General features: G+C 39.0%; 1 long non-coding RNA gene across 1 annotated transcript; it reads left to right on the top strand.

Moving 5' to 3' along the window:
• The first annotated feature begins 670 nt into the window (after window positions 1-670).
• On the top strand, window positions 671-18,111 carry LOC117935109. The gene is made up of 3 exons (XR_004654671.1): window positions 671-681; window positions 11,218-11,223; window positions 18,010-18,111. It is a non-coding gene; the product is annotated as an uncharacterized LOC117935109 (long non-coding RNA).
• Window positions 18,112-23,995: the final 5,884 nt, after the last annotated feature.

The following is a 23,995-nucleotide window of genomic DNA, read 5'->3' as shown; positions in this document are numbered from 1 at the left end:
GCTTGACGATATCTGCCAGCACCAACAACGCGGCAATATATAGTTCTCGATTTGTTAGCGCGGTCTTTGAGAAGAAAATTGCCCTAAAGGAGTTATTCCAGAACATATTTAAAAACCAAGGGGAAGATGAGACATCTATGGTAGGTATAGGGTTTTTGTTCGCAGGTTTCTCAGTAGAGCTTCCCCTACAGCTTCAGAATAGATTTTTGGCACAATGTTGTCAGACACTTTGAATATTAATCTGGACAATTGTCCTATTGACTTACATTGTCGCTTGTTTTGCCCCTGCTGACAGCAGCGATCCTGCTTAATACTGGACCAATGTAAAGGATTGTTGTTACCTTTAGTCTCTTAGACACAAAAATGAAGAAAGAAAAGTAATTTTAATGGATTTTAATGCATTTTCATAGCTATTACTGATTGCATTAGGCCGCTATCGCAGGTGTTAATGACGACCAGTTTCAGTGGCCATTGTGCCTTTGTATGTGTGTGTTGTAATGTGTGTTAAGGCCCAGCTTCCAGGCTGGAATCTGTGTGGAAGCATGTTAATTCTGGCTTTTGTTCATCGTGTTTTACAGCCTTTATGCTTGCTTTGTGGACATATAAAACGTGACTACAGTTTTTGGGAGTTTCTTTGATATTAACACTGGTTTGGACTCTGCGATTCAGCAGCATTCAACAGTGATGGTTTCAATCACTGTGTAGTCATGCCTACGCAATAGTGTATTGTAGCTCTCTTGCTGTTGAGCCACGTGTTAAATCCCTTTTTTCCACTCGATAAAGAACTTGTGTCATGGTGAGCTTATTCAAAGGTGGTTTAATTGCTGTAGGACAGTGAGGAAAGCCCAGGTGTAAAATACACCACTAGGTTTTAATGGCATGTGCGCTTTATGAAGCATAATAAACCCCTTGCAAACATGGAATGGAGTTGTGAGTCATAAGGGATATGTACAACATACAGCAGTGTTAAGGTTTGTACCTGCACTCATATGATTTCCCTTGTCACAATACTGATGTAAAGATGGGAATTTTTGCAACAAGATAAATTATAACTCTGTAGTTTATTTTGCAGATTTGAGGAAAAGTTCTCATGCTCTACACAGGTACACTTTTGCTTATTTTAGGGTATATTTGTGTTTGTGCGTGCAAAGCCTAGGTATGTGCATGTTTGAGTGCAGATTTCATTGTGTATTCTTTTTCTTGCGTTAAAGGGGGCCCAGTATCTCAGTGAAAGGCTTGACGGCTTTCAGGTTGTGGTTAAAAATAACACTCACATTAGCGGAGAGATCTGGACCCGGTGACACTGAAAGAGACACAAACAGGGAAACAAATCAAAGAAAGGAGGAGAAATGGGGGGTGAAACAAGGACAGAGAACTTAGCTGTGAGATGAGGAGAGAGTACTGGGCAGACAGAGACAGAATATGCACTGAATGAGAAGATGCTGCCAGCCACATTTAGAGCAAATGAAGTAAAAACAAAACTGGATAGGAGAGACAGAGTCAGCGCTGGAAACAGATAGGAATGAACATGTTGCTGAGAGTTAGCTGTAACTAACAGAGACATGAGACAGGGTGGGGAAACCTCCACAGAAAAAGAGCTAAATGTGAAAAATTCTGTAGTATTACTCATATGTATTTTGTTAAGAGCAAGTCTTTTTTATCCAAACTGGCTTCCAGCAACGCGATGGCATACAATCACATTAGGTCTCCCAGTGGGGGTTAAACCATTTCTCTTTGCAGTGATTGTGTCCAAATATAATAATCTCAACAGGACCAAAACCTTTGGAAATACTTTAAAAAAATGTTTCAATGCTTTCGCATTAAAGTAAACCTTGGGTGCATCAAAGATGCAAAAGGTATAGTCTACAAGAAGGCACAGAGTTTTTTGACAAAAACTTCAAAGAAAACCAGTGAAGAGTGAGAGGAAGTGAAAAGAGATTACACTGATTAATTCCTGCGAGGGTGCACAGTGGCCAACAGTAACAAATACCTCACAGTTGTGAATCTGCAGCAAAATATTGGTGAAAATAAAGTACTGTGTCACGTTTTCCTCAATAAAAAAATTTGTATTAATTACATTAGTTGAAAACTTTAAGTTTCAGCGTGGTGTGACAAACATAACTAAGCTGCAATAAGTAATTTAACACTTCAGTGACAAAAAGCTGGAGTAAGAAGTTAAGATTTTTTTGTCTCAGACTTAGTTCAGAATTAATTTTTAAACACATACGATGGGGTTCTTTTGATTAAATAATTTTGTAGCAATTTAATTCCTTTAAATATATTTATCTAACATTTTGGATTAACTGATTCATTGTTTAGTTTACAATATAATAGCAAAAAACAAGTTCCTTTGGACAGTTCATCTCCGACCAACAGACCCACAAAGATTCAATTTACAAAGATTATTACTCATAGAACCACTCAATCATAAACATTAAAGTCAGTGATGTTATTATTGCTAGTGAGCAATAACTATGATTGTACGATACAAGCCAACTCAAATCTGAATTTAAAAGCCGCTCAATATTTCATCAGCTCTGCCTGTCTCACCATCACATTACTTACACCCGGAGAGGCGAGCAGTAGGGCTGCTGCAATGAATACCGTAAGTCGAATTTATTTGAAAAGTAAAAAAATGTGTACTATTTGAATGCTGAAATTATTATTGTATTGTAGTGTATTGTATTGTAACTAGGCTTATTGATGCAGGATATCATCAAATAGCATTTAAGAATTGCGTGTATGCGCACAGTTTTATGAATCTTATATATTCATATATATTTCACATAATATGTGGCATTTTCTTTTGAGGAGTGGGAGCCACCATGTGTCCAGAGCTTAGCGCCCCCCAGGACGATTGCATTTCTTTAAACTGATCGCAAACAAGCCGGAGCATTTTCTCTTGTGCCAGCATGTATGTGTGGTGTAGCCAGACCTTACTCCCCGGCACTATGGAGACAGAGCTGGCACTGCAAGACTACTTTATGACTGACTAACTGACCTGACGGATCTCATGAAATGACTTAAGTATGACACACCAATTTGTATACCATTATTGGCATGTTAGCAAGATACATACTCGCTTTTTAGCATGTATCTCAACGCCGTTTGGCCACCATTAACTTACACTACCTTTGCTACTGAACCGTAGCTTTCTTCTCTCGATAACACGTTCTTCTCATGATAACACGACTTCTCGCGATAACATGGCAAGTGGTGTGTATGTGTACGCCTACTGTCTACAGCGTAGACGTCCACGCAGATAGTTCAAAACACAAAGTGTAAAGGTAACACGCCACTTGGCTTAAGGAAGTTGTCGTGTATATTTATGCAAAATCATGATGCTGTGTTGAAGTGACGGTGGATCAATCACAATCATTTACATAAATGGCCTTGTGGAGTTACTTTGAAGTTAATGTACTGTATGTTGTCAACAGCAATTTTGCAAGATGGATCCTCTTAAAACAATTTCAGTCTCCAGGCTCTTGTGGTTCTTCACTTTCCGGTCTTTCTTAAAAGAGTGAAACTGACAGAAGGCATCACAACTCTAATGAAATACTCTCATCTCTCTCTATGGGGTTCCTCAAACAACCCACTGACACTTCCGATCTTGGCAGTTTCAATTTGCGAAATTAAATAAAAGCATCAAGTTTTCCCTGAAGTTTTGATCCCGGCTCCTTTCAACAGTGACTGCCTTCTTCACGGTCTGATTCCCCTAACTATCAGGGGGAAGAAGAGAGGGAGAGCGAGAATGACAGAGAGGGCTTGGAAAATGAGACTGAAGACATTAGCAGAAAACAACAGGTGGAGGGAGGAAGAGAGGACGATTAAGGATCTAGGAAATAGAGATGTAGAGGGAAGAATTAACCTACATGCATTATCTCTCTTCTCTATGTTAGCCATGGTTTTTGTCTTTTTTACTCTCCCTCGTCCTTCTCCATCCTCCCCTTTTCTATTTCCTCTCTTTCAACATGCCTCTTCCATTCATCTTTTCTTTCTTTTTCCATCTCCTATCTTGCTCACTTTCATCTCACCCCTCCCACCCTCTTCCTCTCAATCCTTCCTTTTTTTCTGTTTTACACCCCCCCCCCCCCCCCCCCCCCCCCCTCTGTTTCTCCTTCCGTCCCTCCCCCTCTTATTCTCGTCATCGAGTCATTCAGAAAATTGCTCTGCAGTGCTCTCCTTTGCTGGGTGCTTTTCAACGTTTGGCTGCTGTCTGCACACACAGCGGGCCCTGACGACACAGGAAAGTGTTTGCAGCCACACATGGACAACCCTTCACACACCTCTGTCAAGGTAAATGTGGTGCCTCTCGCACAGCGGGGACACTCCCATGCAGAGAGCCACTTACGACGCACCAATCAATGGCCCTGCAGGTGTGTGTGTGTGTGTGTGTGGGCTTCCTCCCAGATCCCATGTCTTTCTAACTCATTAACCCTTGGGTTGTCTTCCTGTCAAAATTGAAAATCGACACTTTTGTTGACGTTTTTTATTGATGTTTTTAACTTTTTATTACTTTTTTCCTCCCTTTTTTCAACACTTTTGACACTTTTTTCAATGTCAGTCACTTTTTGATGTTTTCAACACTACGTAACACTAACTTATTAACTTTAGTTTTACAGTTATTTTTGGAACTTATAAACCTCATTTATAGGAAATTATACCTAATGTTTGAGTTAGAAAAAGCAGAAACTTAGGAATTATTTAGACTAAAATTAAAGGAATGTATGTTGATAATGGAATATGTCAACTTTTACTCAATACCATTTGGAATTCATTTCAATTCATTTTTTAAAATGCTATAAAATTGAATAAGACACCCCAAAATGAATGAAAGTAGAGATCTGTACTTTCCAAAGAGTGTTGTGAGAAGTCAATCACGTTATTTTGGATAATTACAATTGGGTAGTTAAAAAGAACACTGATATAGGAAAACAGGTCAGTTTGACCCAAGGACAACATGAGGATTAATCTGTTAAACCATCAATTGATCATTATTGCCACAAAAGGATGAATGAGTCGCCAGTAATTATTTCCGTTCTTTCATCTTTTTCCTTTTCTCCCTTCTTTTGACTTTCCCTCTCAGCAATCTCCCCATTCTTCCTCCTTTCTCTCCTCCCTTACTCCCCTACACCAACCACATTATAGTTTTATGTATCCAAACATTTCTTCAAGCCATGCTAAGCCTGTTCAGGAGCCAGAAGTAATTTGATGGGAAGAAATAAATCTCACAGGGCACAGCCAAACACACTAACCAGCTAACTGGAAGTAACTTTACAGCAGAAAATAAACAGATGTGCCATCAATGTTTTGGTTTTAAAACCATACCAGTTTCTGCAAGTTTAATCTTCTGAAAATCATCTGTACCTGACCTTTTTTATTACTTTTTACAAATTCAATTGAGAAAGTGTTTGATTAAATGTGTTTTTTTTCAGCAGTTCCACGTACCTTTTTACTTCCATTTATTTTGGTATGAAATTCAAATACCAAAAAGGTAGCAGACACAAATTAAAGCAGACCTACTGTTCACTGCTGATACATGGTACAGTGAACATAATGAAAAATGTTAATACATTGGCATGGTTCACAAAATGGATTGATGAGATTTTAGGATTAAGAGATATGTGCTATAAAAAGGGCTAAAGAGGTGTTTAGAAATGTTTAACAAAGACAGCATACTTTGACATATTTCTTCCAAATAAAGCTGAACTATTGAATGTCTTCATGGTGTGATTCAACAATCACTAAGAAGCACAGCATAATACAGATAACACTGAAATCAGCATCAAAGACTACGGGTGTCAAAAAAAACAACTCTGTGAGCTTCATAGCTCTTTCGGTTAGTGTTGTGTAATGCTAGGAGCAGCACTGAGCACCGTAAAGTGCATGGTTTATTCTCTACTCTTTCATCTTGAAAGGGCTGGATAAGCATCCGAAACCAGATCAGACGCTTTAGAGACAGCATTTATCCTCAGGTGGTCAGAAACAAGTTGTACAGTCCACCCACTCATACAGAACAGGCAACAGTCCAGTTGCTTCTTGGTTTTATTGTTATTTTAATCATGTCTTTAATGAAACAGTTGTTCTTGTTTTTATTGCCTTTTAAATGCCCTCAGCCTCTTATGCAATAACTTTTTTTTTGCTGGTTTTAATTGTCATTTTAGAGCAGGAGTAATGCAGCACTTTAGATTTGATGTGTAAGTGCATTAACGTTTATTAGGGGAGACCCAGGGACAAGTTTATCAGTGTATTATCTAAACAGCTAGCCTCTAAAGCTCTCTGATGAACATGTTTATTTTGTTTAATTAGCACAAAAACCAAAAATAAAAATGACAGTTGCCGGTTTCGTGGTGGACTATTTTGTGGTTTAGAAAGTCACTGCTCCCTGCCAAGAAATAGTCATTTCACAGACATTTCCCAAAATGTGGTACAACACCTTTAATAACTGACACTTTCTACCACCACTGTGCAATCTGAGCATCAATTAACCAACATGGCCACCACACCTTTACTCCCTCTATTCCTCTTACTGTCTCTGTTTCTGTCCCTATTTTGTCTTCTTTGCCTTTGAAAGTTTTAGCCTCAGGTCAATAAATCTCTTTCAGTGCTCTTTCAATGATGCTGACTAACTCATTAAAGGCCATAAAGAGCCTTTCATCGACTTCCAAATTAATTTGTTGGGCTAATTGTTTGTTTTGTCCCTTCTTTTAATACAATAATGATTTTTGCCCTTATGGAAAACAGCAGATTGTAATGATACTGGCCCTAGGAGAATGAAATACCGACCGTGGCTGAGAAACACACTAACTCACCTGCCCACACAGTGAAACACACTTACACGCTCGTACATGACAGTGCACAAACAAATACGCTCTACTCTCCGTCTCTCTCTCTCACACACACAATGGATCGATTTAATTTAGAAGAAAACTTCTCTTTACCGCAGAGAATGTCTGCAGTGTCTCGGGAAGGTTTTGTGTTGAGATTGCTAAAAGCCACTTTGCCACATTGTTTTTTTCAATGGGTGCATTGAACGATCTCCGTTGCTAGGATAGAGCAATCCCAACTCAGCAAGGGTGATCAAAATCCTGCGACCAGCCACGGCCAATTTGAGGAAGCAAGGCCTTCATCGATCAAAATCAGACTTCAAGGTGTCAAATCTGAATCCCGGTGAGCCATGATCCAGGCTCTGCGCTGGCGAGGCTCTCTTGTAATTTACAACAAGACGCAGAGCCATTCAAGAGCGGAGACAGTCACTGTTAGAATATGAATGAGAACCACAATGACAATTACCTCTATAAGTTAGAGTGTGTGTGCTAACTCACTGCATGGCATTATACAAGTGATAATAGTCTACAGTAGCTGAGTTGTTGGAGCATGGCAGAGGGATGATTATAGTGTTTGTGATTGATGCCGGAGTCAGTGTTGGAGAGATTACATGCATTGTTATTCATGATTATTTCAGCTTGACGACAGACATTCAGGGAGGACGTGTATACATTTAGAGTTAAAAAGAAATGCTGCTGTATATATAACTGCTAAGGTATCTAAGGTACTGTGCTTTTTGATAAAATACCCATGACCCTTTTGTTCTATAATTTGATAACAATTGGAATAACACTAATTACACTTTGAGTGGAGTGTCTGTATTATTAGTGATTAGTTTTTTTTAATATATTTTATTTAGTTTTTAACATCAAGTAGCTTTTAGTTCTAAGGACTGCAAGATGAATCAGAATTTGTAAAAAATAAAATAACTTTCTCAGGGTTAAAGCTACACTAATCCATGTTTTTAAATGAACAATTGGTCTTGTAAAGTGTTTAAGCAAAGTATAGCATTTTGTTTGGGTGTTACTGCAACTTCATTGTCTTTGTTGAGTCCCACTTACTTTATTTTTCAGCAAAGAGTTGACCGTAACCAAGACAAAGCCAAAAGGATCTTAATAAAGGAGTTAATATTGGGCTTATATGTATTTCAAATAGCCAGAAACACAACTGCTCATGTTGCTCTGTCTCTGCTGCTGGGAACGTACAGTAAATAAGTGACTAGGGATGTAAGGATTACCGGTGTAGAAAGGTAGAAATGTTGACGGTAATAATGGCCAGTAACTTTTACAGAACATCATGAGTATTTCTTTCTCAACAGCTCACTGGGCTTCAGTTCTTTATTCACATTAACAATACATTTGTTTTACATTTCTCTACCAGACTTTAATTAAAACATTTAAACTTTTTTTCTGTAAAACCTATCAATAATTACATTATATAATGCAATTTGCTTCTACAGCCAATGATGGTAGTCACATTATTTAGATTAGACATTGTAAATATGACCATATGATAGTTATGTCACAATGTGACATTATTTCAATTTTAAACATATTGCAATTTTGTGCAATATATTGCAATTTTTAACCTTTTCTCCAATTTTAAATGATGAAACAGATGTTGACAAAGTTTCCCCAAAAGTAAACTTTTTAACATCTGTTTTATCTAAAAAGATATATTTGCTCATCTCACTTCAATTTCATTGCTGCAAAATGAGACTGTCAAGCAGACATACTGTATGTAATAATGGATCCATACTTGGCATCTGTGTATTGCAACAGTATTGCCACAGAAAATATCACAATTCTATTCTGCATTGATTTTTCCTCCTATCCCTAGTAAATATGTGAGATATAAATAACAAAAGAACTCACTGAAGTTGGATTAAAATAATTGGGACACGGCTATTGTAACATGCAATACTATATTATATCCCAAAAGTGAACAATTCACAGAAATAACTGCTTGAAATGAGCTCCAAAGGTTTTTCTAGCCACTGTCTCCCCATTCACTATTAAAGTTTCATTAGATCTTTTTTAAATGGTACTGTATATTACGTAAAGCTGGTGGTGGTGGTGGGGTGTGTGTGTGTGTGTGTGTGTGTGTGTGTGTGTGTGTGTGTGTGTGTGTGTGTGTGTGTGTGTGTGTATGAGTGTGTGTGTGTGTGTGTGTGTGTGTGAGTGTGTGAGTGTGTGTGTGTGGGGGGGTTGATAAATTATTTTTCTGGACTTATAAATGATTGAATTGAAGAAAGTGCATTTTGCCGCATTTAACTTGTTTTTAAACAGACACCCTTTGTACAATACAAGTGTACACACTTTAATTTGCTGTAGGTATCACATGTGTCTTTTACTTGGCTTTATAGAAGTTTGGTGTGACTACAGAAAAAAGAACAACAGTAGAGCAGAGAAGTCACAAGATGAGATCTGCGCTGCATCAGGTCGGCACAGACATCTCAGAGTTCTGTGTCTTACTTGAGACAAACATGTATATAAATAAATAGGTGTGTGTGTGTGTGTGTCTAAGCCAAGCCACAAGCAGAGGATGGAGCAAACAAGGGTCAGAGACAGATGTGTCTCTGTGAGTGTTTGTGTGTGAAACAGACGGGTGGGGGGGAAGGGACAACATCCTCGTAAATAATGAACACACCCATGGAAGTGGACGGTAATTAGAGAGTGAGAAAGCGAGCAACACAAAGAGCGACTGTAGTACACAAATATAAACAGTGAAAGAGAACAGATTTCTGTATGTTCGGCTGTCAGTTTAGTCAGAAGAGATGAAAGAGAAACACCGCACACTGTCACACCAGACTTAAAGCTGGTGTGAGGGTTTCTAAACATGCCGGCATATGGAATATATGAATGTCCCTGAAACTATATCCATTATAATCATATATTGTATCGAAGGTTAAATGCTATAATGACCATATAAATTACAGGCACATTCACCCATCACAATTATCTCGAAAAGGTAACCAAGGCAAACAGAGAAAACATTACATATAAACTGCTTGATTGTTTGATGTTCACCTGGTTGTTCATGTTTGTTGCACTGTCTGTCTTTTTTTTTTTTTTTTTTTTTTTTTTTTAAAGGTCTGGATACTTCTTTAACCAGTGGACCTGCATTATGAATTTCCTTTCCTCAGGAGGTCTTCTTACCAGCACAACTACAGAGGAGCTGACAGGACGGCCCGACTGTGAAAGGGCAGGACGTTGAAACTATTCACTAGGCTGAATAATATCAGAAATTTAATTCACAACTGTGGCTTTCGATTACGCTCCATGAGGATTATATGGTATTAAAAGAAATGGTAAGAATGTACTCAATGTATTTCTCCTGCACAATGCAGATCTAGTTACCCACAGTAAAACAGAAATGAATGGACAGTCTCCTATGGGTTTAATCACTGACTATTGGGGGGGGGGGCTTTGGTAACATTTGGATTGCATGCGCAAGTGAGCAAATTAGATTTAGTTTTTATCCGACAATCTCCACTGTCTGCTGCTGGTGTCCAAGGTTACTGCCGACTCCCTCCACCCCCACGCCCTCTTTCTGTTATCGTTTAGATGTACACGCTGAATGCCATGCAAGCCAATTGTGGATTATGTTAACTTTTCTGCTGCTAGTTGTATATTCATGGAAGGATAATGTCTTGGTGGGTTTCTATCAGCCTCCATGCTGAATCTGAAACATGCTACTGGATTAATGTGGGGGAATTATGTGCATGATTTATTCAAGAAGATTGTGACTTTAACTCTGTGTTTATTTGAGGATGCATGACTTTTTTTAGCGTGACAACATGCAGGAGACGGATCAGACGCAGACGTCGGCGTGATGTAATATGGAAGAAATCTGCATGACTAAGTAAAGGATGTGAGAGCAGAAATATACGTGACATTACAGAAGCGTGAACGCTAATGTCAAGATGGCGCCCAAACCTGCATGTCTCTTGTATTTCATCTAAAGTTTGATTCTGCATTTACACTTTTTTAGTTTCCAAATTTTTCTTTTTTTTTTTTCTCACTGTCTTGGTTTTGGTTTCATTTTGCATGAGGCACAAATTTCTACACAACATTGTTTGTTACCTTGCTGAGGACCAGGAGGCGTGCGGATTGTAGGTCTTCGTCAAACAGCTCACTGTGGCTGCTCCTTCTGGTTCCATTGCTGCCAGCTGACAGTACAAATGATCCACTGGTAAAAAAAAAAGTGCAGAGTATGACCGTTTTGTCCTGTTATGCATTTTGATGACCAATCACAGCCACCGATCCAAACGCTAACCACGGAAAACATTACAGATATAAATCACAAGTTTCATAAAGATACAATATGATTTTGATTCTTTGAACATATTTGCTGATCATGATACAAAGATGATTTGATTCAATTGAGGAGCCTGTGATTGATATGAGACAATATCAAATCCCCATTTAACACAATCCATTACTTTTATAAATGCAACTCAAATATGATTTGACAATTTTATTACTGAGCTCTTCCAGACATTAACTGTAAATGAATGCATTTATCAAGCTGCTGCTCAGAGCAGCTGCTGCTTTAAGCACGTAAGACCTTCTGCCAAGATCTAATGATCACATATCACCGTTATGATAAACGTTCATCTTTACTTTATTCACCTGTCTCTCTTCATTAAAATACACTGATTTGTCAAAATGCCAACCATAAATATTATTTTTAAAAAAGGGGTCTGATTTCATGTGGTCTCGCATTTCCGGACCTTCCTCCAAAGCGCTGCGGTGGAGGGTCTGACTAGTCCACACAGCATTCTGGGATGGGAGAAAAGTTCCCTGTTCTCTGGTTTATTGGCATTTCTTGTAACCAATCACAATCATCATGGCCGCTGCTAAGCTCCACACAGAGCTGCTGCATAACAGCCTCGGGAAAGAACTTGTTTTGGTTGAACTTAAAGCAGTTTTAGTCGTGCAACACAAACCTCAGATTGGACAGACCAGTCTGGTTTGCTGTCTGGATTTACCATGCAGAGATCTGAGGAGCAGCTAACCACAGTCCTCAAAAAAAACAGAGTTTAAAATTCTAACACAAAGAAAGCGGAAGGAAACGGACATTTGGCAAAATTAACGCAGCAATCCCTGAAGTGGACCGTGGAGAATATAGACTAGATTTCATGAAAATCACACGGGTTATATTTTTAAATTGCTGCACAATTAAGTTTTCCGTGGATTTCTTTAATCAAAAAACTATCTTTGTTTCATTTTTCAAGTTTCTTTAGCTTCTTCTGAAACTGTAAAACTATTATCTCTCCTCTTCCTTTTTCCTCCATGTTTTTGTCTCTTTCTTTCTGACACTGAGCAGACTGCTGTGTTGGGTTGTTAAAAGGCTGTTTGGAGACTTGACAGCACTTACAGGGTTTTCATACAATAAAACACACTGTCTGGCAGACACATTAGAGGTTCTCTGACTTTTGTTAACAGCTGCTGTGAATAGTTGACAGCGTTCAGTCTAATAAACATATTAGCAATATACAATGCAGGCATCACACCAGAACTGAAAAGACAAGGTCAATTACAGTGCTGCTTTTGGATTTGGACAAAGCAGCAGACAACAATATTTGATTTTCTCCATTTTCCTCAGCTCAGTTTTTTGTGTCCGTAAACCTCCCTAAGGGACCATTGTGGATTAAAGAAAAGTACATAGCAGATAGCAATTACCACTAGCTAAAAAGCAACGACTAGCAAGTATATTTTACAGGTATTGCACAAATGACAATAGATAAATATGGTCGATACTTTTTTGTATTCAATTTCGTTCCGTAACAAGTTAACTAAGTCTAAGTCTAGCTGGACCTGTGTCACTGCAGCGGAGGGCAGTACGATAGTATTCAAGCGCCAGGGCACCCTCCATGCCACCAGCTATTTGACCGTTCATCTGCATGTACCGCCACGTGCAGCAGTGTCACAGAACAATTTGATTCTTGATTTGTCTTTCAAATCCCCCAACGCTCTCCTGCTCACAGGGATGTCAAGGGAACCGGCACTTTTGTACCAAGTCGGTACAAAAATTCTGAAAACATGACGCTACTCTTCTGTGGTAAAGAATTGAGTATAGACAATCTTCACTAGTATTGGTATCGATGACAACGACATCGGTCGTTGCAATTATTGTTGTGTTTTTTATAAAGTTTAAAGCTTTAGTGATAATTAACGTCCGTTACGTTCAAGCCATTGCCAAATGAGTTGATACAAAGCTAATTAAGACTATCAGCTCTCTCTGTATTCCTCAGTATTGCTATTTTCAGAAAATGGTGTCGTCTGGTAAACGTTTTTAAAATCCTCCGTGTCTTCCTTGGCTACTAGTAACTGCGTGGAGGAGGGATGGGGGGTGGTGCACGATCACGGAAAACTTCATGTATCATGTGGATGCGCTGACAGTGTTGTTGTCATTACATAGAATTCCTCATGGGGGCGACAGAAACTACGCACTACAGCATTAAATAAAGACAGGAATGTTTAAATTTATTTTTTTATACATCTTGTTTTTCTTTTTTTTTACATCAACTTTGACATTGAGTATCCTGAGGGATTGGTACCGACTATTAGATTTTTGCAATTTTGACAAACTTACTTGTTTATTAGTTCAAGCAAGAATAAGACTATGCCATGTGCACCTTCTTTATAACATAGAAAAGAAAAGGGCAGCAGGAGCCAGAAATAAATACGTACATACGTGACCTGAACAAAGAGAAGACAAACATGTTTTGTGCTCAATATTAACCTTACACTTGACTTCACTGAGCTGCTACCATGCTATAACTGAACTTGTTTGACAAGGCATTTCCAGGCTGCATGTGGACTCACTCACAGTATCTTAGGATTCCAGGCAGACATCAGTCATTTCAACACCATCTATATTCTGAGCGTCTGTTGCAACATTTCTACCTCTGGGTCAACTTTCCAATCCAATCCGATCCAATCCATTTTATTTATAAACTACTATTTTAACAAACACAAGGTTTCCAAAGTGCTGCACAAAAACATGTGATGTGAAAAAGATGATTTCCTGTGACAAGTTACAAGGATTCTTACTTTTTTTGCATCTTTCTTTTGTTATTTATGTGAAAACATGTTCCCCCTCCTGTTGTGACCTGCCAAATTATTGTATATAGATTGACAAATTAAATCACTTTATTGTATATCCTGTGTCGTCATCTGCTTATGGGTCCAACCTCCAGTGCCATTTGGTAACACAACGTATTGTATTGTTAATCTTATCCCATCAGAAATGTCTTCAATGACTAATATTCCATACATTTTCCAAATGAGTATTTGAATTAGTAAAAGTTTATGAATCAAAGTGTCAGGCATCTCTCCATTTTGATTTCTTTTCTCAGCTATTAAGCTCTATCTTACTTGGCCATTTTGACTACTCAACAGGCGTTTTGAGCATTTAGTCAGTTGCCGTGTACTTAGCAGCAGCTCTAGTGTATTATCCCAATGACTGAATGAAAATATGTAAAACTAGCTTTTAAAAACAATTTAAACTTAACTTTTAAAACAAATCTATAGTACGAATACATTAATGACACAATATTTAATATATATTGACACAACTACAGTAAAAACACTATGAGGCTTTTTCCTTGATCTTTGAAGCCCTAAATGAACTTTAATCTACTTTCATTATTTCCCATGATTAAAATAATGCAGTTTAGTGTTTCCTATTATAAATCAACAATATCTTTAAGTCAGTGAGTATTGATGAAGCGATAATTTATTAAATCTAAAGTTTGTTAGTTTAATGAGATTTTAAGGATTGCAGTTTGTGTGTGAGAAAAGTGCATCATTTCCTTTTTAATCAAATCCATTTTTCTTTATGTGATGCAAAGCAGAGAGAGCAGTTGAGAGGTTAGAGTGACTTCTGCAGCCGTCAGTCAGATGGAACCTAGTCTCCCTTTGCCAGACCCTCCCACAAAGCGTGCTGGAGGAGAGTCTGGCTACTCCACATAGCATTCAGGGATGAGAGGAAAATTTGCTCGGGTTAATTAGCATTTCTTTGAACCAATCATCTAGCTGCCTGTCTGGATTTAAACTGCAGAGATCTATGAAAAGGTTAACCATAGTCCTCGTATATCAGCCAGAGTTTAAAAGCCCAAGGCAGTGGAAATCGGGCCTAAATGAGCGTAATCCGGTGGATTTTCTGCAACAGAGCAATCCTGGAAGTGGAACGTCAAGGATACAGACTAGAAGGGACGTAGTCTTGTGTGTTTTTGTGGATTGAGCGTTTTGATAATTTCACAGTATTTATATAGTACCTTGACCTGCTTTATGATAAAACAAAGACAATGACATCTCACTTACTTTTTACAATGTGGGACCTTTAAACCAATCACATTCTTAATGGGCGGTGCTAAGTGACGGAGCCCTAGAGCTGCTGCAAAATAGCCTCGGGAAAAACGTGTTATGGTGGAAAGTGCACCTTCAAAAGTTAATTAACTTGTGCAATAAAAAACTCTGATTGGACAGATAGTCTAGCTAGCTGTCTGGATTTACCCTGCAGAGATCTGTGGAGCAGTTAACCAGAGTCCTTTCAAATACACCGGAGTTTAAAATTGTAACACAAAGAAAGAAGACATCCAGCGGAATTTCTGACGGCAACGGAGCAACCAGAAGTAGAAGGTCATGGATATATACCAGACGGGACCAGACCTTTGTTTGTTTATGTATGCACCAAACACAAGGCAATTTCCTGTAACTTACTATGACAATACACCCTTTTCTGATTTTGATTTCTGATTCTGACTAATGGAGGGTAGCCAAGGCAAAGGGGAGCTGCAAAGGGAGCACAAGGATGAGAAAAACTATTCTAACAGCGGGATTTATCCAGGAAGACTTTGATCCTTCACTTTAGCTCTAAACCTCCAGTAGTTGTGCGACAAGTAATCGGTCTTCAAATCATTTAAATTCATGCTCAGGCATCTGGTGTCACCCAGAGGGAGTGGGGTTACGCATGAGAGAGGAGAGAGCGATTGTAAAAAAGTAAAAATAACAACAACACATTTGTCACAAAGTAGTTTACAGAGCAAATAAAACAATAGAGAGGAATCCTGTTGTGAAAATCAACATGGCTTGTGTGCGTGGGCTGAGAAATAGCTGGAGAGGAGGCGGAAAAGAGCAGAGGACAAGAGGAGAGCAGGAGAGGAGAAGAAACATCTTTACAGAATGAGGAAAATATGTTCACACACATATTTGTTCCTTATGCCTAGAATCATTCATAATTTCTGTCAATTCTCTCTATATATCTATTCAAGTAATTCATCTTTGTTTACCGGCAGCACAGTAGCACTCTGGTTAGCCCTGTTGTCTCACAGCATGTGTTTGCATGTACTCCACATGCCTACAAGGGTTTCCCACAGTCCGAATACACGCAGGTTAGGTTAACAGCTTGAAACAAAAATATTTATATGCATCCAACCAGGCCCTGTTGTTTCCATAAAGTTATGTGAAGCCATGTTGAAAACATGATCTACCTATTATCTATCTAACTAAATATTTGTATGTAGAGCTGGGCGAATTAATCAACAATCTTTATTTTTAGCATTGCTCTAAGAAAGGCAATATCTGTCCGTGTACCACTTTAGCCATTTTGGTCCCATTGAGTCAAAATGTTTATCTTTTGTTTGTCCTTTGATTTGTGATCTATGATCTTTATGGTAATACTTGCAAAACAAGTGGCATCGGCTCAGCTTCAGCTGCATTTTATGTTTAATGTGTGTAATCGCTATCCATCCTACACCTGTTGAGTTATTTCTTTCTGGACCAAAGTGGTGGGCCGACTGATTGGCATTGCCGTATGCCAGTTTACATCATCATCAGTATATCATATATTATAAATACTGTATAAACTATATTCAATTTCAAAACAAGGAAAGTGAGTGAGATGTATCTTATCTTTTGGGAAAAGACATCACTTTCAAAGTGACGTCCTTTCACAAATGCCTGGTTTTGGTTCTGTAGCTTCTAGGCAACAATGACTGCAACACTACTCACACACAGCAGGCTGCTGCTGATAAACAGCCAACGTGCTAAGCAACCTGCTCGCGGGAGAAATCTTTGCGTGTGGATGTGTCCTCTCACAGTGTTCATCCTGTGTGTGCTAACACCTCCAGTGTCACTTACCCAAATGTAGAGACAGCGTGAGATGGCGTGGCGCGGCTGCCTTTGCCCTCTCAATACAAACACACACGTCAATCCCTTTTAGCCTTTGAAAGTCATGTCACACACACACACACACACACACACACACACACACACACACACACACACACACACACACACACACACACACACACACACACACACACACACACACACACACACACACACACACACACACACACACACACACACACACTAAAGCTGTGGAAGATAGATTGTAGTTGTGCTTCCATCTAATTGTCAAGTGAATTTTATGCAAAGGTTATGAAGTGCAAAAAATAAAACATGAATATTTTGATCAGTTGGGTTCAAGTATACAAATATGCTTCCTGAATGGCACAAAATAACATGTTGGCACAGAAAAACAAACCACATCCATAACGAAAAAGTGTCTATTTTAAAACTAGACCAACTAGAAGCATTTTCAGATGACTTGGTTATTTAACATTTAAATGACTAAATTATGAGTGTTAGATTGAGTATAGTCATAGTCAAAAGCTATGGAAACATCAGCTACATATCTTAGAAATTGAAAAAAAGCCATATGCATGCTAGATTACTAAAACCCTCACTTTTGAATTTAGTTCAGTATTGTTTTGACCTCAACCCTTTAAACATCTTTTTGCATGCTAAGTTAACAAGCAGCTCTAAAGATAAATATTCATCTATGGGTGCTCTAATCTAAAAAGGCATGCAGTCAGCAGTTTTTTCCCAAGGAGTAGGGAATTGTCAAAAAGTGAATATGAGTATCAGCGTCTACTTTTCCTTTCTCTAAAGACATTGCAATGTTTATCAAGTATCAATAAAACACATTGTATCAATAAAGTGTCCTCAAAAATAAATGCTGTGGTCTTTCTTCCTGCTCTCATGTCATGTAGAATGTATCTATAAAATAAGATGAGCTCATATGAACACCTTGCAACATTTTAGGGAATCGTAAGCCTGACATGGCGCTTTACAGACTTCAATATTATCCCCAGGCAAGACATAGGGTTCAGCAGCCTCTACGGACATCATGGCAGAGGCAAAGAGACCCAAGAGGACTTTGACGGAGGAAGCTAGGAGGAGAAAAAGAGAGAGTGACCGAGCAAGAGCAAATCTTGAAGTTGCTCAAAGTTGTTGGCAAGCGCTTTGAGAAATGAAAGGCTGCAAGACAATCGTGAGCCAGCCATCTTGCGTTAGTAAGTAATATTATTTGGCTGGTTAGCAAAGTTGTCAACTCACTAGTTTTTGGTCATGAGAAACGCAATCGTAACAAATGCATGTTTACAGCTGTCCATATTTACAAATGTGGTGTATATGTGAATTGCAATCCGAAACTGGAGCGGTGGCAAACGTAAACACATCCAATATTAAGCAGTTTTGCAGAATCCAGACACATTGTACAGTTGATGAAGCTCTTTTCCCCTCCAGCTTTCCAACCTTCAAGACATATGGTCTCAGCTAGGAAAGGAGCACAACACATTCATCTCAAGCACTCATGCATGTACACCAACATCCCAGAGAGACCGTTTCCTCCATCCATTATCCCTCGTTTCCTCTACGTGACTCCCACTCCGCACCTCCTCTCGGCCATTATTACAGTTTAAAGTCAATACTCTCTCTTCACCCCTCTCAAACAAACAGCCAGTTATTACATTATCACCTTCGATGTGTTTTTTCTCTATTTGCGTCTCACTCTCTCTCTCTCTCTCCCTTTCCCCTTGATCTCCCTCAACTAATCCATGTCTCCTTCATGACTTTAGGTGTGGTGATCAGCGGCGCCATATGGCACACAGCACTGATAATCCAATGTGTGCGTCAAACCTGCGAACACACACAATGCAGAGGAATGACGCGCCATATGCTAGCTGACAGTGTCTTTTTTTGATGTTTGTGATGTCAGTGTCTATGTCTTATAGTGTGTGTTTGTGTGGGTGGGGGGGCTTAAACCATTGTCTTGTTTCCAGTCAGTCAATAGCTAAAGCTAGACTGTCAGCTCAAGAACACACCCTTGCCATTTAATATCCTTCTAGTGTCACCTTGCCTCCAGTAATATCACATTCAAGGGGAAACAGAGTAAGTAAGTAAGTGAGTCAGTGTGTGTACTGTAAATGAGAGTGAGGGAGAAACTACATTGAGAAAGTAAATATAATAAGTAATTTACTGTACTGAAAAGTTCAGGTATCTGAGTGCATTAAGTCAGGGATCTTCAACAGGGGGTCTGGGACCCCTAGGGGCCCCGATGCAGGGGGGCCTCCAAATAATTTTCGTTCAAAAATTACTCCTAAAATGAATACAACATATTATTAGCAAACATACCTTAGTTCCTACTAATGATAGGCGTATTGGCCTACAGGTAAGATAGTCACTAAGGCCAGCCACAGATACAGTTCAGGATTCACTGTGCTTCATCTATGTGTAACATTAAAACATTGTTTTTCTGCTCCGTCTCTCTTTCAGTTTGGGGTCCTTGGCTTAAAACAAATGTGCGTTAGGTGAAGTCGCGTGTAGCTTTACTCTACCGGGGGATTTGACTCTTTTTCATTAAGCCTTTGAGGCTAAATGTGAAATTTACCATAATGCCCTTCGTTACACAGAGCTTTTCCTCATTGCCCTTCTGCAAAAGTTTCCTCCCAGTGGGCCAGGGAAAGTTCCAGGCTCGACAAACGACAGAGCGTCCTGCAGACACAATGATGCTGATGTTTTCTAAGTAATCATTGCTCTGGATAGCTGAGGTGGTAGCACGTACACAGGCTCAGTCCTAGTTGCCGTGGCCGCAGGTTTAACTCCGACCTGTGGCGCCTTTGCTGCATGTCATGGCCTGTCTCTCTTCGCTTTCACATCTACAGGTGTCCTGCGTAATAAAGGCCTAAAATGCCCAAAAAATGATCTTTCGAAAAACTTTCCTAATCAATTCAGTCATCTCAGATGTAGCTTGTGACGCATTGGAAAGGTTATATATTATATATAAATTAACATATATAAATATTAGATGTCAGTCACCAGGGCCAGTTTTACTATTGATACTTTAAGTCCATTGTGCAGATAATACTTCAGTACTTTTACTTGGATCTGAATGCGTCTTCCTTTCTGTCGCTTTATCTCATCACCACAAAATTGCAAACCCTACTTCCCATTCATCTCTTGTTTTGTCTTCCTTTGAGCATTTTTTTTTCTGCCACATTCAATGTTTTTTTAAGACACCAAGTTGACAGATGTGTTCCCAGCCTACAACTTAACTGCGGGGAGTGTTTGGCATTTATGTGTGCGTTGACATCCTGAATATGCAAGCATTTGTGTCTACGTGTGTGTGTGAACACTGAGTTGTCGACACTCAGCGCTGTGAAATCTCACCCCATTCGGCTTCATCTTGTCACTGTACCTTCCATCTCACCTCCCTGTCCGTCTCGCCATCATATCTTTGAGCCCTTAATGGTTTCACAGCAGTGCATTTTACAGCCTTTACTCCTGCTATGTTTCTAATGACGCTGCTGTCAAATGTGGTGCCTCAGAATTGAACCAACCCTCCTTGTTTCCACTTAGTTCAACGCTACTCCTCTCTCTAAACACAATACAGAGACAGCCCATGGGTCATCATGGGTACAACAACCAGGTCATTTATGCCGCCGTGAAATCATAAAGACCTTATTGCCCACATTTGTCTTTTTGCAAAGGAAGTGGTCAAAGTGGTGACACATTAAATACATTTTGGGTTGTTATTATCACAACAGCAACGTTGTCATTTCACATGTTGCTAATAGGATGTTTAAGATGTCAGCATCCATCACCACTTTTTGTCTGGGTAAGTTCACAGTGACACATGCTCTTTTCATAGGCTATAATGACATGTTTACACTCTGAAAATGACGTCAGTGTCTTTAAATGTGAGTTTATTGTTTGAAAATTCAACCTAAAAGCAGAAGTTTAAAATGAAATGCCTTTTTCCTTATTGTTTTGTAAAATAAGTCATGAGGACATAATCATGGTCTACTGACACCAAAACAAAAAAGAAATAAATTCTAAATGATTGTGTGGTTTTTGAATTGTAACATTGTGTTTAAGAACAAGAAGTACTGTATGGAAATGAGGGATTGGATCCTAATTACCAAACTTCAAAACTTTATTATTTATTATTTATGTTAGCTCAGACGTATCACACGTTTTACGCCTATAAAGTTGTGATTACATTTTTAGGGTGTTGTTTAAATGGTCTCTCCTAGTAAAAACTGCACTAACTGAGCCAAAAAAGGGTCTAACATCAAGCCTATGGAACAAGGATGTCATATGGTGAGCACTAACTCAAATGTTCTGTAAAAGAGGGGTCAATAGGGGTGTCAATATTTAATGTAAAATCAATTGAAATGAGCTTTTGACTTTGATTATTAATACCAAATGCAGGTGTTGTGGATTTTCTTAGGCTGATTTGTCAAATCAAGAATCAGTAAGGAGATGGTGCAATAATAAGCTCTTTATTTAATTGAAAGAGCCTGAGTATTTTCTGCAGAAAATGACTGACTTTGTTTCTTTTACTCAAATGCACAAAAGAGGCCCGCAGTTCTCATTGGACATCACAGCAACCAACATCCCCATATGAGGTCACTCAAATTCCTCATGCTCTTCCAATCATTTATTTATTTAACTAGTTGTTGGAGTGACTCCCGGACATAGTTCTGACGTTCAAAAACAGCGCGTAGCCAAAACAACTATTTTAATAACAGGGTCTATAACATTTAAGACGGAAGTATAGAAAACATTGGTTTAACATACTAGATTAAATCGGAATGTAAGAAAACAAAAGTTGTACGTGCCTACTTGCACGTCCAGATGGGGGAAAAAAACACAGCGTAGCTTACCTGCCAGTAGCATGCAGAACAAACAGTAATGCCTGTAGACTCCGATGGGACTTCAAGGTGTGTTCAGGTGCACCTCGTAAAACTCATTGTCATTCAAGTGAACCTTGGATACCCCAATTAAAATCTCCAATTGTTGTTGTAAAGTACCTTTCTGCCATCTAGTGGCTCTTATGGTGGCATCGCGGTTACTGCTAAAAAAACTAATTTTAAATCGGACATTGAATAGAATTGTGACCTTAAAATCAAAAGTAAAATTAAACCGAGATTTTGGAGAATCATGACAACCCTATGGGCCAAACAATAATTTTTCTAAACCATTGTTCATCATTTCTTTTATTGCATGCTGCTCCCGTTAGTTTTGTGCTGCTGTCCTCCTATTCACAGAGATTACTTTCCTAATTAGGTATGTGGTAAAGATCTGCAGTATGTTTGTGTGTGTGTGTGCGTGCGTGCGAGTACAATATATTTGTGTTGCCTTCAGGTCAGACATCAGTCACACGCCCTTGCCCAGAGTCAGCTGTTAAGCATGAATCTTAATCAGCTTTTAGGGAAACAAACAAATACAGCAATGTTTACTCACTCCACACACACCCTCAGCGTTATGGCTGCTGCAGTGGCTTGCATGTGAGTGACTGGAATTGCAACATGTTGGATAGCAACATGAGGCCTGGGATACACACACAGACACACACACACACTCCTGCCATTTCACTGTCTTTCGAGTGTCACCTTATCAGATTGTGTTATGCGCTGAGGGCTTCATTAAATTCAAATGTCTCCCTCTCTCACCTTCTTCACTGTATCGCTCTATCTCAATGTCTTGTTACACTCCTCTCCTGTCTCTCCTGTATTTCTCCCTGGAGTATCCTCCACGGATCTTCTCCCTCTGCCTGTCTGTACAACTGCTTCTCCTCCCCAGGTTTTTGGAACTTAGCCTGATATAATGCAGCCACACAGGAAGTCTAGACAACTATTTCTAAGCGCACAAGTGGCCATCCTAACGAAGTAGTTTCTAGATCAGTCTGACTATGATTTATGGGCACCAGCCAATATTTCTGCGATTCCCGTGTAGCCAGCAAATATCCTTTTAATATCCTAGCAATACTTTTTGTAGGTGTTTTCATTCCCCATTTTGGCTAATTTCTATTTACAGATATCAGCAGATAACAGATGAATTAAACAAAAACCAAAATCATTGTCAGACAATAGCCGATGGGTTAGGAGATTGCATTTTAGTCAATGCTTTTACCTCTTTTACTCTCCACGTAGACTGTTTAAAGCATTCCAACGAAACTCAGCTCAAACATGACTGGTCAACACTGCTCGGAGTACAAATAGACTACAAACAGAAACCATAACGCATCTGATACCAAACTCTCGTCCTCATGCCTGAAGATCCTGCATTCATGTGAAGGTATCTCTGTATAGGGTGGCAGCTTTACAATTTTAAATATGCTATAAGAAGCTATAACTTGTCCTTACTCAGAGGAATTCTGAGGACTCATTGGCTTGTTTTCATACAGTATATTATCATATTGTAAACCCACTAAGGATGAATGAGGTGATACCTGGAGGATAAAAGGTAATGGCTAGAAGAATGGTTCATGGTGATGTCAAAAAGGGAAAGAACTCCACACATGTATCCATCCCAGCTTAAATTACAAAGGGTTGCAGGGCTAAGAAACACAACACACAACTAAAATCTACTATTTTTTTCTATTTCCTCTACCTAAGTGTCCCTGCTGCCCTATTATCTCCAAAGTCATTTTATAATCGAGCGACACCAGACGTTTTTATACACCAAGGTCTCCATTAAACTCATACTGCAAACTAAACTGAACAGCTTCACTCTAATATGCCACTGTATAACCCAAAACAAGTTATCTCCCACATCATGCACTCTCCAACACATGGCAATAAAGGAAATTGAATGGCCTTAAACCTGCAATGTGTGAATTTAAGTGATGACACACAAAAAATCCAATGCATTCTAGAGCAAAAGGCTGATTGCTGTGTAGCCACTTGGGAAACAGCTTTCAATGCAGTTTAGATGATTGAGTGTTTATCCAAAAAACACATTTGGATAAAACTCTTACAGTGTACGGTATATATTTTAGAAAACAGATTTTATCAACCTTTTTT

The sequence above is a fragment of the Etheostoma cragini genome, chromosome 19 (assembly GCF_013103735.1).
Source record: "Etheostoma cragini isolate CJK2018 chromosome 19, CSU_Ecrag_1.0, whole genome shotgun sequence".
Lineage (NCBI taxonomy): Eukaryota > Metazoa > Chordata > Actinopteri > Perciformes > Percidae > Etheostoma > Etheostoma cragini.
This window is presented reverse-complemented; position numbering and strand designations above follow the sequence as displayed.